We start from the raw sequence: 10,102 nt of genomic DNA, 5'->3' as shown, positions 1-10,102 counted from the left end.
TCTCTCTCTCTCTCTCTCTCTCTCTCTCTCTCTCTCTCTCTCTCTCTCTCTCATAAGAAAAGAAATAGCCAGAAGGAAAGAGAAAGGTGTGTGCATGTGTGCTGAAGGTACTACAGAGCTTTTCTCTTTCTTAAGAGTGAGGAGGTAGCTAAGGTGATGATATCTTTCCTTATCTTCTTTCCAGTATTTCCCACTTTGATTCCAAGTTCCTATTTCTCTCAAATGTCAAATGAACTACTGGAGATAGGTGGGCAGAAACAAAGGGACAGAGAGAGGACGGAGAAAGGAGGAGGGGAGGACTGATTTTGAAAGAATAAGAGAGAGACAGACACAGGAAACACAGAGAAAGGGGCACCTCAGCCTTTAGCAAGGATTCCCGACCTCAAGGTCATTCTTCTCGTTGGGCGCTGTGATTTGGTAGAAATAGTTAGAACTGAAGTCTGAGGAACTGAATTCAAATCCTAGCCTCGGCAACTTAGTGTTTGTGACCCGACCTCACTTTCCCCTTATGCACAACGTGACAAGTGGACAAGATAATTTTTTAGCTCCCCTTTCTCTTTCCTTCTTAGAAAAGGGCAGGAGATCCCTAATGACCAAAGCTCAGAGATGGTGAACGGCTTGACTGTGGTCACATAACCTGCACACAAGGGCTCAAACCCAGCTCATCTAAACTCCAGGCCTTCTCACTAGGAAGTCAGATAAACCACGCAGAGATTTGGGGCTCCTAGAGAAAAGTATCCTCCGCATTTGAAGGGTCCGGCCACCCTCTGCTGGAGCTCCCCCTCTTGCTCCCCTCCATCCTCATCCCCCAGAGACTTGAGTCTCTGAGCTCAACTGGCGGGTCCAGTTTTCTCCTCAGAGGAAATTGGAGCTTTGGGAAGTAAGGGGGTGGGGGTAGGGAGGTCTGCCTTGCGCCCTGCTTCTTCTCCTTTGAGGCCCGTCTAGTGGTTTCGCCAAGAGGAGCCGGCTTGCCTCCCTAGGAGCGGGCCCCGGTACTCTCCAGTCCCCCCTGACGCGCTCCGCCAGTTGTCTCAGAAAGACTAGCTGCGTGTAGGAAAGAACAGGGAGGGGAAAGTCGCTTCGCCTTCCCCGAGTCCCGGCGGGTGGGGAAATCGCCTTTGACTCTGCCCAGACAGCAAGGGACTGGAGCAGCCTCGGAAGCTAATGCCAGTCCGCCGTCTTTCTCCTCTCCCTTAGAATCTCCTTGACTCTCTGCTTTCTCTCTTTCTCTTTCCTCCTTTCCGTCTCACCTTTCCTCTCTCTTTTCGATTTTCCGCTGGCCTCTCTCCAGTCTGGTCTGGCCTTTCTCCTCTCTCCGTTTGGCGTTCTCCTTTTCTTTTTTCTTCGCCCCTCCACCTTCCCTCTCTTTCCCCTCCTTTCCTTTTCCTCCTTGTTTCTGTCCCTTGTTTTTCTACCCTATCTTTTGTCTTTTCTTTTTTCGTTCTCTTTCCTTTGTGTTTCCCGTTTTTTCCCCTCTCTTGTTTCCTTGTTCTAGTCTCTTTTCTCCCTGTCGCTTCTATCCCTCCTCTCCTCTCTTCTCCCGTCGCTGTCTCTCCATTTGTCTTTCTATCTACTTCTGTCCCTGACTATTTCTGTCTCAGTCTGTGTCTCTCCGCCAGTCTGCACCGAGCTTTCTCTACTTTCCCCTCTTCTGACCTAACCCCTTGGCCAGTCTGTGTCGCATTGCCCCTCCAGCTGCCTCTTAAGCTTCTCTCTTGGGAGAATATGCTAGGAGTTTGCAACTTCCTTGCTCTCCCTGCAGGAGCGAAGGAAAGGTATTCCTTCAGAGTCCGGGCAGCATCAACCTTTTAGAGAGAAGCCTCTCTGGAATGCTGCCTTGGCACCTAAGAGAATGCTTCGGGGGCTGCCAGGGGCCCAAAGCCAGCTGCAAAAAAGTCTGAACCCAACAACCTCTTTAAGATAACAAAGAAAAAGGGACCCACACCAACCGGTATTGCATTTCCTGCCTTTGCAGTTCCTAATTTTCAGTGCTTGCTAATTCTAGTTTTGAGCTTGGCATTTTCTTGACCTGGGGAATATAAAGTGAGAAATGGAAGACTGAAATGAAGATTATAATCTCTAGGGAGAGGAAGCAGTGTTTGAACGTGGGGGCACAAGCTGTGTGATACTCAGCAAGTGACCGAACTTCTCTGATTTTTTTTCCTCCTCTATAATTGGGAGAAAGGGATGGAGATCGGGAAGAGAAGGCAGCGTCCTGGGAAGAGTGCTGGATTTGGAGTCAGAAAAACAGAACTCACATACTAGCTCTGGCATTTACGACGTGGGTGATCTCAGGCAAGTAATTTCCCCTCGCTGGGACACATTTCACTCCTCTTTGAGATGGAGTTGGAATAGATAATTTCTAAGTCTCTTTCAGTTCTCAGTATGTGATTCTTGCTTTCCCCACTTCATGAAGTGGCTGTAAGGAAACCTTGCAGCCTATTTCCAGAGAGTCCACTATTTGAAAGGTCTGTTTTGCTCAAAACTCAACCCAGGCAGTCTTTCCAGAGGTGTACTGGCCAAAAAATCCATCCTCCTTAAGTCTGATCTGGGAAGGGGTCTTCCCAACCTAGTCAGGCTGGTGCTCTGTAGAACTTTGGAGATTGAATAGTGATGTGCAAATTAGACCTTTGTTGTTGTTGTTATACATTGATTCTAGAAGTCAAAATGTATCATTGACTAAAAGGATACTCTCATTTTATTTTCTCAGACGAATTTGGTCCCTTGGCTCCCAGCTTATAACATTAACAAATATTAAGTACTTCTACTAATGTTTTAAGGATGTGGCTGGCCCCTTTCAGTGGTCAGTCCACACAATATATGTCTATTACAGTAGCTTTCGGGTCACTCCTTGAAAAAAGAAACAGCAGGGGCTCAAAGACAGCAAGCATTTGTCAAATAAATGGATGCAACCATAGGATCGCTGCCATCCCCTGATGCAGAGATGCCTGGAGCGCTGGGAAATGCAACTGCCTCCTGGCTCCCACAGTGCCCACCAAAATGTTGGTGCTAGGAAATGATCTGAGCTGAGGTGGAGGATGGAAAGACAAAGGACTTTGAGGAAAAAGCCATTATTCAATTCAATCCAAAAGGAAGCTCAGGGAGGTTGAAGGAGTTGTCAGGGTCACACAGCTAGTAAATATCTGAGCTTGTATTTGAACTCAATTCTTCCAGCACCAGACTTGCAGGTAGGGAGTGGCAAGGGAGGCTCCCATAGTTAGGCTGTCCCTCCAAAATCCTTGGCTCAGGCTCAGGCTGCCAGGGAATAAAATTTGGAGGTGTGTGCCCTGGCTAGAGGGGGGGAGGGTAGGGATCCTTCTGTTCCACCACCCAAAAGCCTCCCTGGGATCATAAAAATGTGGCCGGCTCATAACCCAACTGGGCTCTCGAATTTCTTTATTAGCTACTTTTATTATTATTATTTTTACAAACAGTTCTGGGACCCAGCCTACCCAGGAGCTGAGGCTCCCATCGAGGAAAGGAAGCCTGGAGGCCTGGGAACCCAGAGGGAGGCCACAAGCCTATATTTGGAGAAGCATTCCACAGATTCAGCTCTGGGCAGCACCACTAGGTGCCCAGATCTGCAGATCTCCAGATCTGAAGACCTCTTGGCCAGGGCCACACTCCCTTAGAGCACCCAAACCTACTGATGGTCTTAATGGAAAAATACAATTCACCATACCCACTGAGAGAGAGAGACAGACAGACAGACAGAGAGTTCACTCAGTATAGACACAGAGAGATTCACGAGTACTCATTCACATGTACAAAATACATTTGCAACCCGACACTCCTAGGAACACAAACACTTTGAGAATGCTACATCACAAACACAAATACACATTCGCATACTATGTGCATCCTTCCCCCAGCTCAACACAGGCAACACAAACGCACCTCAAATGCACCTCAGAAACATGCACCCAAAACTATGGAGATACTCCATACACACGGAAAGTAAAAAGAGACATCCTCCACATGGAAATCTAGCCACAAACTATAATGAACTTAAAGAAATAGCTCCCCAACACACACATAAAATCTACCCACTTCATACAGTGATGCAGAAATTTCTTTATGTGTGGTGTCTTCATTGGATGTGAAAACACTTGCCATGAAGACACCACATATACAAAAAATATAGACACTAAACATACTCTCCCCAGAAATAGGGACACACCCACACACAATCTACACGACTTTCACACAGGTATGTGGTAAAGATGTACGCACAACTCCACCACTCCATCCCCTCCGACTTGAGGACACCCAGTTTAGGTACACCATAAGTTCAAACCACACGTGCACTTCCCAGACTCGTGAACAAACATACACATCCAGAAATCCGACACAACAGACTCAGGAACATCCAAAGGCACAGTCACACACTACCAGAGAGACACACACCGAATGCTCTACCATCCCATGGAACACAAACCATACATACAAACCACGTGTATCTCTCCCATCCGGAAACATTTATCCTGTACACACATGTTCAAATGTACACAGCTACAAACTTAGAGGGGAAACCCCACAAATAGATTTTTTTTTCCTTTCTCGTTTTCTCAAAACCGAACAAAAATGTGTTAGTTTTAAATTGTGGCTTGCAGACCCTAAATCCCAACCAGAGAACAAAATGTGCACCCCTTCGCTTCTCTCTGCTCGGCCTCTGCTGATCTTCAGCGCGTGGTAAGCGCCTAACCGTGTGCGAGGCGGTTCTAGCTGCCTCTCCCATACCTCCCTTACAGGGGAAGGATTTCAGCAAACTCAGAAAAAGTACAAGGCTTCCAGGACAAGGAGGAGAAGGCTGGTGGGGGGTTGGTGACTCTCCCCTAACTTTCACAGCACGCGCGGACTCGGACCACTGTTCCCGAAAACTTAGGAGTCTGGTATGGTTCTTTCCTCACCCCACCCCCTCTCCCATCCGTATCTGTAAGCCGGCGCTGTCCGAGAGAAGGGAGCGCTCCCTGCCGGCTTTCTCGGGGGACAGACCCAGCGACTAGAGCCCGCGCCTTTCCGTCCCCAAGGCGGTCAGGACACAGACTTCCCCGACAAACCTAAGGCGGCACGGAACAGAGGACCAAGCGAACAGACACCGAAGCTCTCCTACCTGAAAATACTTTTCATCCACCAAGGGTCCTGAGGTGGGCAGAGGGCTCTGGCAGCTGGAAGAGACAATCCAGAAGCAGCCGCCGTCACCGCCACCGCTGCCCCCGCCGCCTAGGAAAGAAACGCTGGATTTGTAAGCTGGTTCACTGTCCCAGGAGCCCTGGTAGGTGTCAGGCTCTAGGATTCCTGAGCCAGACCCAGAGACCAGCACAGGACCGCAAGATCTCTCTCTCTCTCTCTCTCTCTCTCTCTCCCCCTCCCTCCCCCTTCCTAAAAAAAAAAAAAGACTAAAATGCCCATAGTTTTTGAACCACAGATCCCATTGCTGGACATTTACCCCAAGGAAGTCAAAGAGAGAAAGGTCCTATCTATCTATCTATTACATATATATGTATGTACATATGTATATGTGTGTATATATATATATATACATATCTCTCTCTATATATATAGAGAGAGAGAGCACCTTTTATGGGAGTAAGAAACTGGAAACAAAGTCCATCGGTTGGGGAAAGGTAAAATGAATTGTGAACATGAATTTAATAAATTACTAAGCCTCAAGAAGTGATAAGCAAGAAGAATTCAGAGAGGCATGGGTCCTCCTAAATACTAATATTTAGGAAATACTTTTCCCCTCCAATGATTACTTTTTACCTGTATTATATTTGTTCTGTATGCACATACATATATATATATACACACACATACAGATAACGTACAAACATACATAGATACATACATGTGTGTGTAGAAATATATATATGTGTATATATATACATATATATATATATAAATACCTGCCTCCTCCATTATAACGTAAGATCCTTGCCTGCAAGGACTGTCCAGTCTTTGTTTGGGTACCCATCCCCTATCACTTAGCACACTCCCTGCCATATAATAACTGCTGAATAAGTACTGACTGGTTGTCTCAGATGGGCTGATTTTAGATGAAAGCAAGCAGAATTAGCTAACCAATATAAAACATGACTAAAGCAATGGAAATGGAAAGAGCAAAAACCCAAACTCGATGTTGCATCACTCTGATGACCAAGCTCAGCTCCTGAGAAGAGCTGAGAAAATACAAGGACTTTCCTTCCTCCAAGAGGTGGAAAGCAGTGGATATGGAATATCACATTTGCTGTCAGATTCAGCTCATGTTCTGCTTAGTTTTATTAAACTGCTCCCTCCCCTGTCCCTTTCTTCCTTTCTTCTTTGTTACAAAGGATGTTCTTTCACTGAGAGAAGGGATGAAAGTATTCAGAAAGTATGGTGTTGTGAAACAAAAATTTATCACTACAATTTTTGAAAAGAAGTAATGACACAGAAGGAACACAACTGTTTAACCAAATTCTCTGCTGGGGTGGAAGTAGACATGATTGAGTTATAAATAGAGAAGATTGCTCTCTGATACCCTGAAATTCTTATAATGGGCTTAGAAGCCTACTGTTAGCATGAGGAGAATGATTTTTCAAGTTTCAGCCAGTTGGGCAGTGATAAGCAGCAGAAGGGCCCTGCCTGTGTGGCTGGGCTTTAAAGGCAGCATTTTCCAGGTTTCTCTCCCCTTGGACTTATGGCAAACAGACGCAGTGGTCTATTGCACTGTAGTAATTGGGACCTTTGACTGATGGCTTTTAAGAACAGGGATAGGCTTGGGAATTCTTAGAATATTCCTATATCACCTTCCCCAATAGTAGATCTGACCCAACCCATCTTATACAGAGCCCCTCCCTATCCTACCTTTACACACAAAGACACACACACACACACACACACAGCACAAAGATCCTTAGACTATGAGAATTGTGAGGTCCCTTGGAATAAAGAATAGGAAAGCCTTTAGAATCTTGAATATCAGGACGGGGAAAGACATTGAGATGTAGACTGTCAGGACTGGGCGGACAACAGAACATAGAAAATCAGAGCCAGGAAGGACTTTGGAGACCATCTACTACATTTTATAGATGGCAAAAACAGAAGTGTGAAATGAGTGACTTGCCCCAAATTACACATAGATTTGGCAATAGAGTATGGACAAGAACCGTTTCTCTTGCTTCTCAGTACCCTGCTCTTTGCTAACAGGTTCGTACTTTCATGTTTACAGGCACAATGGTGGTGGTGCTGGTGCTGGTCCTGGTAGTGCTGGTGGTGGTGGTGGTATGTGTGTGTATGTCCCCTAGTACACACAGTAAATTATAAAGCACACCACCATCAAGGTCACTGCCACCATAATAATATTAATAATAATAATAATAACAATAATAAGGCTCCCTGGATCCCTTTGCAAAGGTCTCCTAGCTCTGAAGAGTGATTTAGGGCCTTGTAGTTACTGTTTCTTCTTTCCTCCTCCTCCCCTTGATTTCCCTTTCCCTCCCTCCTCAACTCTTCTGTCTACTCTTCCCATCTCTTCACAAGGACTTGAAGGGGGAGGGGGGGTTGGCAGGGAGGAAGTCTGTAGATAAGGGAAGGTGGTATTTTTATAGGCTGATAAACTTCACTTATCTGGGGGCTTGCTCCCATCCCTATAAGTGCCCCTAATTGGTCATTCTACCCACTCTCTCTCCTTCTGCTTAGGAACTGCAGCCTTCCTTGAAAAGAGGACTCCACACAAAACCACTAACTAGCATCTGCATCCCCATCCTGTTCTTTACTGTCCTTCCCCATGAAGGCCAAGAAGAGAATCCTTGGATCGAAAGGATCCCATTGGAGGAGGAGAATTGGAGGATTGGAGAAGTTTTGTACTGGGGGCAGAAGTGGGGAGGGGGGACTAGTGAGAAATGTTGCTTTCCTATGATATTTAATGATGTCAACCTCATTAAACCTTTTACTCTCATAGCCTATTAAATCCATTTATGACCCATCACAGACCTTGGGCTCTAATAATAATAATAATAAAGTATTTATGCATACAGGGCATGGGCCAATCTGTAGTAGAAGAAATAAGAGGTGTAGCCCAGATTCTGCTGAACCTCAAACTTGTCTTCTGACCTGCTCCTGGCAGCTGGGATGCAGTAGGACTAAAGAATCCCAGATCAATCTGAGGAAGAGGAAGAAGGGTTCTTTCTCAGGAATGGAGAGTTGAGGAACTGAGAAATGAAACTTGTATCATGTATCCCAAAAGGGGAGAGTTCATTTGAAGAAGAGCTAGTCTTGATAAGGCAATTTCTTCTGTATCCATTTTATATACCCTCCACTTTACCCCCTTCAGCTGTAGGAGAATGACAATCTCATTTCCACAAAGCATGAGACTCAAATCTGAAATCAGATCAGCACCCTCAATTGCCCACTAAGGAAAGTGTACATAGATCCAAATATTCCTGCAAGATTATTTGGAAAGAAGAAAAACCACATTTGCCATTAGAACAGGAATTCTTAATTTTTTGTGTGTTCTGGACTCCTTTGACAATTTGGTTAAGACTTTAGACACCTTTTCAGAATCATAAATTAAAGGCAAAAATAAATACATAATAAACATATAAATAAAATGTAAAGGATTACAAAAGAAAAAATCATATTAATTTTTTTCCATTCAAATTTCAGATCCCCTGAAAACTCTATCCCTTGAAAAAATCCCTGACATATATTTGATTGAGACTTCTCAAAGTTTCCAGCCCTACCGTCCACAGCTTGGGATTTGTATTTGGAGAGAATGGTCTGGTGATCATCTTGATTTTTTTCCCTTTTTCATAGTATAATAGAATGTCATAGACTGAAGACACTTTAGGACATAATATTAGCAACTAACATTTACATAGCATGTTTAAGGTTGGCAAAGGGATTGTTTCCAGACATTCTCTCATTTGATTCTCACAGTCTTGTGCAGGAAGAGAACTTCTCTTTCTTTTTTGTGATCCTTGTTTGTTTGTTTGCTTTTGGTGGGAAGAGAGGGGAACAAGACTGGCAATTTTAATGGTTTAGGGAGTTCCCAGTGAAGGAATTCTCTCCACCAATACAGAACCTACTGTACAATTTATAGCCTTAAAAAATCATCTGATTAACTGAGAGTTTAGATGACTTACCCAGAATCATAGAGGCAGGGCTTGAACCCAGATCCTTTTTTCTCTGAGGCAGGCTCTCTATCTATAGTTACCTATATAGGAAAAAAAAAATATATATATATATATATATGTATCTCTATACCACACTGTTCATTGAAATAAGATTTTATTATCCCTATTTACAAATGTGGAAACTGAGATTCACATGGATTAAGTGACTTAGAAAGGGTCACAAAGTTAGTATGTGTCAGACCCAGGTCTTTCTCACTAAAAGTCAGTTCTCTACAACTCTATCATTTGTGTTTGGGGAGAGCTCCATGGCTCAGTAGATAAAGTGCTGGGCCTGGAGCCAAAAGCAACTGAGTTCTAATCTTGTCTCAGACACTTAGTAACCGTTGTACTCTGGACAAGTTAAGTGACATGTTACTACCTCAGTTTCCTCATCTGTAAAATGAGCTGGAGATGTAAATGATAAACCAGTTCAGTATCTCTGCCAAGAAAACCCCAAATGGGACCATGAAGAATTGAACACAACTGAGCAGCAGCATCACTTTTGTTCAGGACAAATGAGGAGTAAAGGGTTAAGGTCATGCTGCTCTAACATGACCAGTGAACAAGTACTTGTCATTGGTTTGGATCTTCCCTTTGTAAAGAATCTGGGTCATTTTCTTCTCTCTTAGTGACCCTGGGTCCTGAACTAACCTAACTTCTTTGCTCTATACAGCTTCAGGGGTCTCTAGGCTGAATGTGGTCTTAGAGGTACCAAGATAACTTCCATACATTCCAGTCCAATTCAATTCAACTCAATCCAGCATTCTTTCTATCATCATCTCTATCTTGAGGCTTCCTTGAAGTACCAGTTAAGATCCTTTCTTCTACTAAAAACCTTTGCTAATCCTCCTTTGAGTGTCTTTCATCTGTTAATTAGTTAAATATTCTTTATATGCTGTGTCCTTCTTAGATTATGAACTCCTTGAGGGAAGAGACAGTCTCTT

General features: G+C 44.2%; 1 long non-coding RNA gene across 3 annotated transcripts in view; it reads left to right on the top strand.

The window, feature by feature from the left end:
* LOC138156157 (uncharacterized) overlaps nucleotides 1–7,969 on the top strand; it is a 17,287-nt gene extending 9,318 nt beyond the window's left edge. For 2 of the 3 annotated variants that reach the window (XR_011167090.1, XR_011167089.1), the window contains 3 exons: nucleotides 2,186–2,295; nucleotides 4,752–5,275; nucleotides 7,684–7,969. This is a non-coding gene — a long non-coding RNA (uncharacterized lncRNA). The remainder of the gene's footprint in view (nucleotides 1–2,185; nucleotides 2,296–4,751; nucleotides 5,276–7,683) is intronic. The other variant, XR_011167091.1, reaches the window with a different exon arrangement.
* The last annotated feature ends 2,133 nt before the right edge of the window (nucleotides 7,970–10,102 follow it).

The sequence above is a fragment of the Petaurus breviceps genome, unplaced genomic scaffold (assembly GCF_028583685.1).
Source record: "Petaurus breviceps papuanus isolate PSGF00001 unplaced genomic scaffold, PetGlider_PUasm1.0 99, whole genome shotgun sequence".
In the NCBI taxonomy this organism is placed as follows: Eukaryota; Metazoa; Chordata; class Mammalia; order Diprotodontia; family Petauridae; genus Petaurus; species Petaurus breviceps.
Note: the sequence above shows the minus strand (reverse complement) of the source record. Positions and strands in the feature narration are given on the sequence as shown.